Here is a 12,177-nt window from a genome sequence, read left to right as displayed (position 1 = left end):
CCCTCATCTTCCTCCTTCCCTCAAGGCGATGTCTTTGCCATAGCTGATACTGGAGGGAGAGAAAGGATCACACACACACCGAGCTGTGCGCCCGCAGCAACTGCTTAAAAAAAAAAAAAAATCTCATGCACAATGGCTGGGCGGAAAGCGCCAGCCATTGTGCACAAGATTTAATTTGAGGCAAATAGCAAGTTGCCATTTGCGACTTGGCTGAGGGAGCTCGCGGGTGGGACTGGCACGTCCCAGCAGCTCGTGCAGCATGGCAGGCGGGGGTGGGGGCTTGGCGAGCTGAGCCCGGGGGGCTGAGCAGGTGGGAGTCCATCAGACTCCACACCCTACATGGACACTTCCAACATCTCTACTGACAAGTTTCCAACCATGGAAGGGTCCAACAATGTCTGGCCACTAGGGCTATTTATGTTGTGATAGCAAAAAACAATGCTTGTGCAACATCAATAGTACTACATGGTGGGTTTCCCAAGAAACCTGTTGTGCTAGCAAGCACTACTGCTGTTGTGCATGTGTTGGTTTTCACCACCACAGCATAAATACCACTAGCTATTTACATCACTGGATCCTTCCAATAATTTGGCCCTGAAAAACAAGAATTATTTAAAAATGCTTATTTCCACAAAAACATTTATGGCAATAAAATTAAAACATCCAAACTGAAAGTATTTTAAAAGGACACATTTACAATTTCAGGGCATGATCCTGCCACACCTCTTCACTGAGAACAGCAACAGAAGCCTAGAAAGCAACAGACAGGGTAATTTTGGAAGACAGAGTGGCTGTTTAAAAGGTCATAAAACCATCTATTACTATTACTGCATGGTCCCAAAGGAAAACCTCTCTCCAGACCTTGAAAGCTGTCCCATACTCCCATATAATCCTCAGATAAAGTTAAAATGTCTCTTTTTTCATGACTTTCAAAGTGAAAAATAAAAATGCTAAGATGCGCATGAAAAAACAGGAGCTATGCTGGCTGGGGAAAGGTGGGAGTTGTAGGACTTTTTTCTGTCTAAACCTGCATAGGATTGCACCCTTAAGAAATCAATCCACAAAGAATGATAATGACGATTATTAAAGCTTAGCTTACAAGGGGGAGTTTTCCTCCTCACCATCAGAACAGAGTGGTATAGGTCCATATAAGTCTATATATATGGGTGTACACGTTGGCCTTTCACATGCGGCTCTCATCGCATTGTAACTGGAAAAGGGAAAGAGTGAGTCATGCAGGTCTACCTTATTTAACCATCTTCAAGTTGTCATGGCTAGCAGGCACTAAAATAATAAGTCAGACTGAAGTAAAGGGCCAATTTTGACTAATTCATGGGCCTGGAGCTAGCCATTACAAACAGTCAGAGTTACACTCACTCATTTATTTCTAAGTATATTCTCATGTCTTTGTACCTAATGGAGGATTATTTCCATTGCGCATGAAACATACTTAAAGAGTAGATCTTAAATCACTTGTTCAAGGTGACACGTGTCTAACTCAATAAAAATAGGGACTTCTTCAATTAAGTCAGAATTCTGTGTTCAATTAAGTCAGAATTTCACACACACACACACGCCTTCATCTCAACACTTGTTTGAACTCTCATACAAATCTGTAAAATGACTGACAGGTGAAAATCCGTTGGATTTTTGTTCTCAACACTCAATCAACGAGACTAAGAGAATGTTACATCAAAATTACATATGGAAGTCGGGGGGGGGGGGACCCAGCCACCCACAAATAAGGTTAAGAGCTCATTTTATTTCCTGCTTCAATTCAAGGCCAATAAGACTAGCTGGTAAGAGACAATTTCCTGCTAGCTGGAGTGACTACGGCGCAAAAGAAAAACAGAGGGCTGTGTTTTCCAGATTATCTGGCTGCATCTCCTACCATCCTATGTATTTGTGCTTTAAAAGCACTCAGATAAGAAGTGCCAAATCACCAGGTGGTAATTCAGGTCACTGAGCAGATCTGCACCGATTTGTTGACACAGTGGTCATTTGGCAGGCTATTTTTGCTTCCTGACAGCTTTCTACCTTTTGCCATAGTACCAAGGTGAGGAGCATAATGGCTGTTACAAAGCCTAAGATGTGTACCTTATCCATTTGACAGGTTAAATCACATCAGATGAAGAAAGCAGAACCGAAAATGATTTTGTTTACGCAGAGTTTAAGGATGTGTGGTTTTTTTTAAATCAAGATGGCCCTAAAAAAAACAAAAAACCCTGAACCAGTTGCCAATAATGGGTTATAGAAGCACAGACACCCCCAACATGTGCATTGCTTATTTAACTTGGCTTTAAAATCAGAGTTGGGAGGATCCATGGAGTTCATCAAGTCCAATTCCCTGCTCAATTCAGCATTTGCAATGCACAATACAACTACAGCATTTCTGACAGATGGCTGTACAGTCCCTACTTAAATACCTCCAGTGAAGGAGAACCCACCGCCACCTGAGGAGGTCTGTTCCACTGTCAAACTTTTACTGTTAGGACGTTTCTCCTAACATTTAGACTGAAATTGGCTTCCCTGCAGTTGCCACCCATTGGTTCTAGCCCTGCCCTCCGAAGCAACAGAGAACAAGTCTGCTCTATATTCTGCATGACATCCTTTCAGATATTTGAAGACAGCTATCATGTCTCCACTTAATCTTCTCCAGACGAAACATCTCCAGCTCTTTCAACTGTTCCTCATAGGCCTTGCTTTCCAGATCCTTCACTATCCTGGTCAGCCTCCTCTGGATATGCTCCACTTTGTAAATCTCCTTCTTGAAATATGGTGCCCAGAACTGGACACGGTACTCCTGTGATCTGGACACTAAGTAGTCGTGTACTACTGTGAGATACCTGGAGCTGGAGGGTAAACAAGCATTCACAGATGCATTCACGGGCCCAAGGGGTTCTTTTGTGTATTTTGTGTGAGATTGAGTTTCAAGGGAAAGAGAGGGATGAATAGTATTTTTCAGGACTGAAATGCAGCGTAATATTTTGCCTGTGTTATAAATCTGGCCGACATCTTAACAAGTTGTATTCATCAAAGAATGAAGAAAAGCCAATGTCACTACAGAAACTACACCTTGAAGTAAGTATTCAAGATTTTTAGGCCCTTAGAATGTTCTAAACTCTTAAGGTGGAAGTCCTGCACACAGGTAGGCTGCTTAAATGCAGCCTAAAGCTCCACAGGGGCTCCCGTTTGAGTGGCTTCACACTCCAATGGTGGTAATGGCTCAGTAAATGTCATTGTCTACCCTTGGGTACAGAGTATAAATTGGGATACACCTCAGTGATTACATAAAGTGAAAGAGCAAGGAAGTTTCTTCTATCCATTCCCATCTATCTAACAGACATCTGACACGGAATAGAAAATGCGTCATCAGGCTCCATGACCAAAGACATGGAAAGTGCCACTGGGTTAGAGAGGATCCTATAAATGGCTGGATTTATCAGATGGAATGAGGTTAACTTACAACCCATCCTCCCAAAGTAAATTGTGGGAGGTGCCACAACAGCAGTTTCAGAAAATGAAAACAAACAAACAAACAATATGGAGAGACCATTTTACTGTAACTAGACTAGCCACCATGCAATCAAGTCTTGGGACTTGCATTTAATATGATTCACAGTCATGTTCCATTAGTCTTAAGGACTTATCTATGTGTTATTAGCAATATAAATCTAAGGTTACAGAATGTTCACTTCCTGGCAGGGCCATGCTCTGAGACTTGAGTGCTCTTCTTGACCATTGGTGATGTTCATGTGGAGAGAGAGGCAAACAAGAAGCAGTTTTTCTGTTGTATGCTGTACCCAAAGGTACAGCTTTAAAACAAAATGCTTCTCCAGAGTCAAGACCACCGGGGGATCCTCACTGCAATCTTGATATCTCACAACACATTCTAGAAAGAACAGATCAGGGCCTGCCCTACCATTGGAAGCAGAGTAAAGCAGCCACTTCAGGCAGCTGATTTTTGGCATCATGAAAGGGAAGCAAATTGTTGGTTATTTAATTTATGATTGTTGTATTTTTAATGGCAGGGACTTCTGAGATTTTCTCCCTCAGGCAGCAAAATGTTTTGGGCAGGCCCTCGAGAAGATATCAAACTAACAACCAGATAATGCACTGTGGCTTCAACACCTGCAAGACAAGAAATCAATAGAGAGAGTGAGAGTGGGCACAATGGAAGGCAGGGTTCCTATGCCTTGAAAAGGCTTGAGAAAGAGGGAACAATTGGACAATTGTAACTTCTCTTGCCCTGACACAACAAGCTGTACCTTCTGAAAGTCCTGCTTTTACATGACTATTCCAGGTACAGGAGATATGGCCTAATTTATATTTGGTCAGCCTGTGCAACAAAATCGTCATGTGAATCAGTCCTCACAGGGATGTGAAGTGCTCCTCCGTTGTTGTGGCCCTCTCAATATGTGATTATCCACCAATTATCAAGGCTAATTGCTAGAGCATCAGTACTGCTAGCTCTCAAGGGCACATTCCATCTGGCCCTAATTGATTTTCGCTTAAAATTAACTCAATATTATTCAATATTATATTTTTATACCCGTCCTGCTCCTTTCCTCCCCTCCACCCCCATCCTGTCCTTGTTCATCTTAAGGTTCAGCTTGCAATTTGCTTTTATTGTGAAGACTGCAGCAAAGCAGGCATTCTCTGTCCGCCCCCCTCCACGCCCCCCCCCCCAGCCTTCTTCTGTTCAGCTGCTCATATTTGTCTGTTGGGTACGGGGATTATTTTTAGCAATAATTAAAATGGATTATTTTAATTTCATTGAAGTCATTAACAATGGTTTGGTTTATATTCTTAAGTCATCTTAACAGCTCTTGGAACATAGGAAAGAGTCATAGTTGCCAGCATTGGCTGAGTAACAAAAAACAATAGAGTCCAATTTGCATAAACTGATGAATCCAAATGGGAGAGATGCTGAAAGACCTGCATTACATATCTCCCTTATTTGTGCAGAGATACAAATGCTGGGGTATATTTATTGCTGCTTTCCATATCCGTGGAGACCTAATAACTCAAAAGAGAAAATGAAAGATTCTACGCCATTGTTATGTATGCTAAGGGTTTATTCATATTTCCGCAAACACACTGCAGATGCTTCTCCCAGTCAGAGGAGGACTCTCAACTGCATTCCTCACTTTTTAGCCCTATTTATATGTGTATTTATTAGGATGAATAGATTCTCTCCTGTTCTGGTTCCAGTAATTATAAGAGGATGGCTAGATGGTTTCCTCTGGAGACTGAGAATAACATTTCAACATTTCTGATCCCTATAATCCAGAGCAGGGTTGCCAATTTTTCCCCCAAACATGGTTCCAGTGCTTTTAACAGCTAAAGGAACAGCCTACGTATGCTCAACCGAACATGCAGAGGCTGCTTCACGTGATTGGGAGCCCTGCACAGTTGGGGTTCCGATAAGAGCATAAGAACAGCCATGCTGGATCAGGAGCTTATGCTGTTCACATGTACATGTGTACCTCTTCAGATCTTCCCTTCGAAGACTGGGCTAAATATACACAAGTGCTTTTTATCGGTATTGAAGTGCACTGATAACTGTTGGAGCATACTACATTTTCCATATTCTGCTTTTTTTAGCATTATTTCCCACTTTTTATTCTGTATTATCCAAAATACCACAACAGATATCATTGCGTGTGCTGCGCAAGGTATAAATGCACAAGGGGGATATAGAATCACCATGATGGGATCGTATTGACATGACACAAAGTGTAGATCTGGCTCAGGAGACTGGGAGACCAGCAAGGGACAGCAGTGTTGGGGAGAATCTATCATGCATGGCCCTTCTATGCAGTCTTTGAATGCATGGAAAAAAAACATCTGATTGGGCTGCATAACAGCCCCAAGAAGATAAAGATAAAACACCCAAGATTAAAAACATACACACAAGAAGCCAAGAGAAGTAGGAGATGAAAGGAGATCTGTATGGTCAGCTACACTAAAGGCTAAGAAAGATCAAGAAGAAGTATTGAGAAGATCAAGAAGGAATATTAAGAAGAGGCTCTTCTCTTCGATATTTCTGCAGGAAGATAATCGAAAATACAAATGAGAGCATTCTCAGGGCCAGGCAGACAGGAGATCTGTGATCAGATTTCTGACTGAAAAACAAAACAAAAATTTCAAAGCACAAGCTTCAGTCTCCAGGTGGTTTCAGATTTCTGTGGAGGCGGTTATGATCCTTTATTTGTTTGTTCACAAACATAATTTGTTCACAAATCCATAATTAGTTGCTGTTTTTAAATGTGTTGTTGGCGGCCCTGAGCATTGTGACTGCAATAGAAGGCTGGGATATATATCTGCTTAAATAAAATAAAATAAAATAAAATAAAATAAATAAATAAATAAATGTGCAGCTTGCATGGGGGTTGAGCCCCTCTCCCCCAGTTTGCAGGAACTCCATTTGGATGTCCACCCAGTCCATTCATGAAACACCCACTTTACTATCATATGGTGCAATATTAAATAGAGGAGGAAGGACTGATTGGGGCAGAAGATTTCAAAAAGAAGAGGGAACTGGATCCCAGGAAAGAGTAATAAATCAGGAAGAGGACAACAGATCTGGCAAGGAAATTGGAGAAAAAGAATCAGAAGAAGGCCTGTGGGACACTATAGAAGGAATAACAGAAGATAGCAAGGTTGAAAGATTAGATAAGAATGAAAGACAGGCAAATATCTTCTTAACAGTGATAGAATCAAAGTCCAAAAATAACAGGCTTAATATACATATCTACCTGCCTGGTGAAACACAAGCACTCTTGTCCCTGTAAAAGCATTTTAAAAATCCATTCTGCTCATGCACTGGTGTAGATCATGGGTGGGGGATCTTTTTCAGCCTGAGGGCGGAATTCAGTTTTGGAGAAGCTCTTCAGGGCCAACTTCCAGTCACAGACCAGGCCAAAGGTAAGAGGTAGGGCAAAGGGAGTGGGCACCGAAAATACAAAAAGGAATGCAAAACATACCAGCACATCGCAGTTTAAAGCTCTTACTGCCAGTGGCAGTAACTAAGCCCTAGGAGAGGCATTTCAGCCATTTAGATTGGGGGGAAAGCTGCACAAAAGCTGGGAAACCATAAAACAATCAGTGGTTGAGGGCCAGGGAAAGGAGAAGTGGCCCTGGGTTCCAGATTGGTCCCAGAGGCTGGATTTGGTGCCCTGGCCTGAGGTTCCCCACCCCTGGTGAAGATAGTTTTAAAAAGCATAAAAATTTATTTATTTATTTATTTATTTATTTAATTTCATTTCTATACCACCCAATAGCCGAAGCTCTCTGGGCGGTTCACAAAAATTAAATCCAAGCAACACACAATAAAACAATTTAAAATATACAGAACATTAAAACCACAATATAACAATACAACCACAATAAAACCTCGCAGCAGTGCAGGAGTTTAAAATACAGATTTCAAACAGCAAAGATAAAAATTTAGAAAGCTAAAATGCTAAAATGCCTCGGAAAATAAAAAGGTCTTCACCTGGCGCCAAAAGGAATACAATGTAGGAGCCAGGCGAACCTCACTAGGGAGCTCATTCCAGAGCCGGGGTGCCACAGCAGAAAAAGCCCTCCTCCTAGTAGCCACCCGCCTCACTTCCTTTGGCAGGGGCTCACGGAGAAGGGCCGCTGATGATGATCTTAAGGTCCGGGCAGGCACATATGGGAGGAGGCGATCCTTCAGGTAACCTGGCCCCAAGCCGTTAAGGGCTTTGAATGTTAACACCAGCACTTTGAATCGGGCCCGGAAATGGACTGGCAGCCAGTGCAGCTGGAAAAGTACTGGCGTAATAAGAGCTCGCAGGCCAGTCCCTGTTAACAATCTTGCTGCCCTATTTTGGACCAGCTGAAGTTTCCGGACCATTTTCAAAGGCAGCCCCACGTATAATGCATTGCAGTAATCCAGACGAGAAGTTATCAGAGCATGGATAACTGTAGCAAGGCTATCTCTGTCCAGATATGCAATGCAATTTTCTTCCATCGTGGCAGTGGGATTTTATTATTTTTATTTTTTGTGTGTTACTGTTCAGGGGGGTGAAAGCTAATTTAGAGCTCTAAAAATGCTTTTTGCTTGAGCATCTGCAGATGCTGCTCGCAACTGTCAAGCTATTTATGATTTGAGATGAAGGCAGTTCATCCATCACTACTTGTTATCTGGATTTCAGATGTTTAATTTTTCACTGTAAATTGCTCCCTAGGCCATCATTCCCGGGCTGGATCTTTAAAGGTATCCATACATCAGTTCTGTAACTGAAAAGCATTGCTTTGGGAGGCATTTCAAGTATATGCTGTAACCACCACCTTTGACTCTCCACTCCAGTGAAAGAAACACAGCTGCTCTGTTTGTTTAGGGCATCTCTTGTTCTTCCAGTATGTTACCTCTAAACAGTGCCATAATGATCACGAGATCCCTAGTGATTGCTTCTGTTCTTTCAGTGGATTTTAATGTTTTTAAGATTTGTCTTGCTAGGAGGTTCCCAGAACAATTGTTTTGCAAACGTACACTTCTTTGTTAGGTGACTATGCCAAAACTAAAAGTTACAGGACAAATGTGACATTGTACAGCAGCGTGTTGTGGATGCATTGAGTTGGCTGTGTAACCTGTGGCAAAATCTGACTTTCCTTTCAATTCCATTTGATTTGTGTGAATCTAGAGAATTTTTATTTTTTTTTAACGTATTACTGACCAGCAAGATATGTGAGGAAATTGGCACTCTGACCTTGGGCGACCTATAATGATATCTGGCTCAGTGGTAATGGTAGGTAGCCCAAACTGGCTTGGGAAGGAAATTTCATGTTTTCTCACTCTTGTGGGTGAGAAACAGTCAATGCTGGTTCAGCTCATGGAATCCACCAAAAAAGTTACAAATCACAGCTCCCATTCATCATAGCAGAGAATAGCCACAATAGTGAAAGGGGCTTTGATTAATCCTTAAGGATCAGGGGTAGCCCTGATATAGGCAAACTAAATGGTCGCCTAGGGTGCCAAGTTAAGGGGGTCACCAAATTTGAGGGGGGGAAGTACAAATGTTAAAAAATGCAAATACAGTAATGAATATGCCATTGTTTCAATTCCCGTGTGCATACAGAGGGAATATGACTGAGGAAGTGAGCGAGGAACCAACTGGGGATGATGGGGCTAAGTCGGGTCGCCCACCCGCCCGCCTTTGGGAAGCCGCTCCTCCCCCAGGTGATGCGGGATATCCTCCTGCTCCGCTGCTGCTCCCAGTTGGAGGCAGGGAGTGGGAGGCTTCCCCGAGAGCAGCCACTTCCTTTGCCCTTGAAGGGCTGAGCCTAGGGGCTGGTAGCGCCTAGTCTGCCGTGCTGCCCCGAGTATGCGACTGGGAGCCTTCTTCCAGGGACCTCCCTTGGGCATTCTGGATGTGACTTCTGTTCCTTCGTAGAGCAGACAGCTGTGCTCATCTCCTTTCTTGTTTTTATCAGACCTTCTCTGCTGATATGGCACTTAGTTAAAAGGAAATTGAGCATGTTTTATTGTAAATGATAATATTTCTGCTTCTGAAGATGGAGGGTAGGGTGTTTCCTCTTCATTTAACAGAAAATCGGGGCAAAATGTTTCATAGTTTACCAAAAACCTCAGCCTGGATCTGCCTTTGGGGTTTGGGGGTGAGTGCACCGATTGCATAGTTCACCTAGGACGCCAGTTTCTGGCAGCCAGTCTAGGGTGGCCCCTGTGAAGGATATTTTTTTAACTTCCTGAGAAACAGTCATGGACACTTCGAGCATTTCTACACAAGGCTTTTATTGCGTGCTCGTGATTGGTCATTCAGGTCCTTTACATGATGTCGTCAACCTCCAGGGCATCTCCCACGGTTTTTTACCTTAATCCCGCTTTTTAAAAAGATTAGCAATAATGCAGTATTTAAATGTAAATCCGCTTTAATGGCCTTGCGAAATTGTGCAGTTCCACTATAACCACAGCACCATGAGGTAAATATAGGGTGGCTCCATATGATAAGCTACTCCATTATGGAAGTAGGGAAGATACTCTGGGCTAGTCTCCCCTCCCCGTCTCCTTTGTCTAAGCTACCTTGCAGGTTTTTTCCATGAAGGAAGGAGACATGTATGCTGCTCTGAGCTCTTTGGAAAAATGGCAGGATTAATATGTAATATGGAGTTGATGTTACATATTCTTGGTGTCCTCTCTGGATAAATTGGGGTGCCCTCTCTGCTACCTCAGTGGAGACAGCAGGATGAGGAGAAAAAGAAAAAGCATAGCAAATTCTACAAAGCATCCCCACTGTCAGCATTCTCTCTCTCTCTCTCTCTCCCCCTCCCGCCCCACTCCATCCAGTTCCTAGACCAAGCAGAGAGAGGCAGCAAATTCTGAGGAGGTGGCAAAGAGGCTGAGACCTTGCTGAGAAAGACAGCCCATGTCAGCTTGTGTAAGGAGCCGATCTCAATCCTGCAAAGAATCCAGAAGCAGAAGCCCCGCTAAACTGCAAGATAAAAAGCCTGGTGTAGTGAAACCCTACATAATGTAGGCAGCCTTTTGGAGGGAGCCGTTTTAGCATTCTTGGTGGCTGTGAAGAAGAATTCATGATTATTCAGTAAGGCTGTGCAGTTAGACACTACCCAATCAATTACATCTCAGAAGTGCTTAGCAGCAGTGGTACACAGAAAGGTACATTACACATAGCTCTAATCTGGGGCTGGGGGCTGGATGTGCTGCTTGAGCTGGCACAGGCCATAGGAGCTGAGCTGCCTTAGACTAATTCAGAAGCTCAGTTATCTACCATGACTAACAGCAATTCTCTTCAGGCTTTAGGGGGTCTTTTCTCAGCCCTATCTGGAGATGCCTGCCAGGGATTAAAAAACATGAGACCTAGTGTTTCTGATCATACTGATGGCTTTTTGCAGAGAAGGATTAAGCTATACTGTATCCTGTCTGCCTCAGTATCATTGGGCAAGGGGGGAGGTCCACTAGTCACACTACCATCAAGATTACATGCAAGATGACTACATGCAACAACATACATGAGTAAGTTCTGCTGCCCTTCATTCTCAAGTACATTGAAAGGAAATTCAAATGTGCTGCCACTGTTCCACTGCTGTTGTTTATAAAATACTAAAAATAGTGGTCTCATGTTTTCAGGAATACCTACTTTTTATATAATAAAGTAAAATATGCCAGCTTATGTCTTGGCTTCATTTTGTCAACAGAGGCAAAAAAAATAAAAATAAAGTGATGCTAAATTAGATCTGGCTGGTGCTGCACAAAACAACAGAAGAACCCAGTGATGCCTGAAACACCAGCCAACTATCTGTGATGTATGTTTTCATGAGCTATTGTGCGTGTCATCAGATGCAGTCTCTATCACATAGGAGTCGTCATGTTTTTTGCTACAACAGATTAATTAACACAAGTAATTACACTTCTGGAGTTCTTTTATTCGAGAATCTTTAGAACACTCCTGAAATAATCAACCCACTTACAAATGGATAACGACGGATCCTGTTGCTTCCTCCTTTTGACATGGCTTAGAGTGAGCGTTTGTCACTATTCTGCTATGACGCAGCAGCACAAGTCTGGTGGAGTTGGCATACTGAACAGCATTCTCAATGCTTCTTGTTCTTTGATGCTAGTAAATCTGAAAAACCTCCCTGCTGGAAATGTGAAATACACAGTGTCTTGAGAAGTGACATACTGCAAGCGTAAAATTCAGTTAGCACTCATGTACAGTTTGTTATTATGCTATTCAAAAGCAGTTTTTTTCCCCCATCTTACACGTTGATCGCAATCATTTGTCAAATAAATTCATTTCCTTCTGGGAGGGGGCAAAGATAGGAGGCTCTCTCAATGAGCACTAGAAAGCTTTTAGAAGCTGGGCTCAGACTTATGATCCCTGTTTACATTCATGAGAATTAATAAGTCTCCTGTTTGCATAACGTAGAAGTATTCATACATGCATAAACAGATCAGCATCATCCAACACATGCATCTATAATCAACCTCACAGCTCAGTCTGACCAACATAAGTGATGATGATTAGGATAGCTGATTTGAGAAGCAGGAAGTGGAGAGACGCCCACAAATTCAGCACAGCTGAGCCTGACAGAAGACTGTACTGCAGTGTGGGGAAACAACTGCTTCATCTTGTTACTAGATGTTGAAGCAATAATTCAAATTGCATCTTA

The 12,177-nt window shown here is 42.6% G+C and overlaps 1 long non-coding RNA gene across 1 annotated transcript in view; it reads left to right on the top strand.

Annotated features, from left to right (window-relative positions):
- The window catches only part of LOC146354327 (uncharacterized), a 94,409-nt gene extending 83,233 nt beyond the window's left edge, over positions 1–11,176 (top strand). Inside the window, exon 3 of the long non-coding RNA XR_014787419.1 lies at positions 10,334–11,176. This is a non-coding gene — a long non-coding RNA (uncharacterized LOC146354327). The remainder of the gene's footprint in view (positions 1–10,333) is intronic.
- The last annotated feature ends 1,001 nt before the right edge of the window (positions 11,177–12,177 follow it).

Source organism: Heloderma suspectum, chromosome 2 (genome assembly GCF_057233095.1).
Source record: "Heloderma suspectum isolate Gila_16-S chromosome 2, 16-S_ref, whole genome shotgun sequence".
In the NCBI taxonomy this organism is placed as follows: Eukaryota; Metazoa; Chordata; class Lepidosauria; order Squamata; family Helodermatidae; genus Heloderma; species Heloderma suspectum.
Note: the sequence above shows the minus strand (reverse complement) of the source record. Positions and strands in the feature narration are given on the sequence as shown.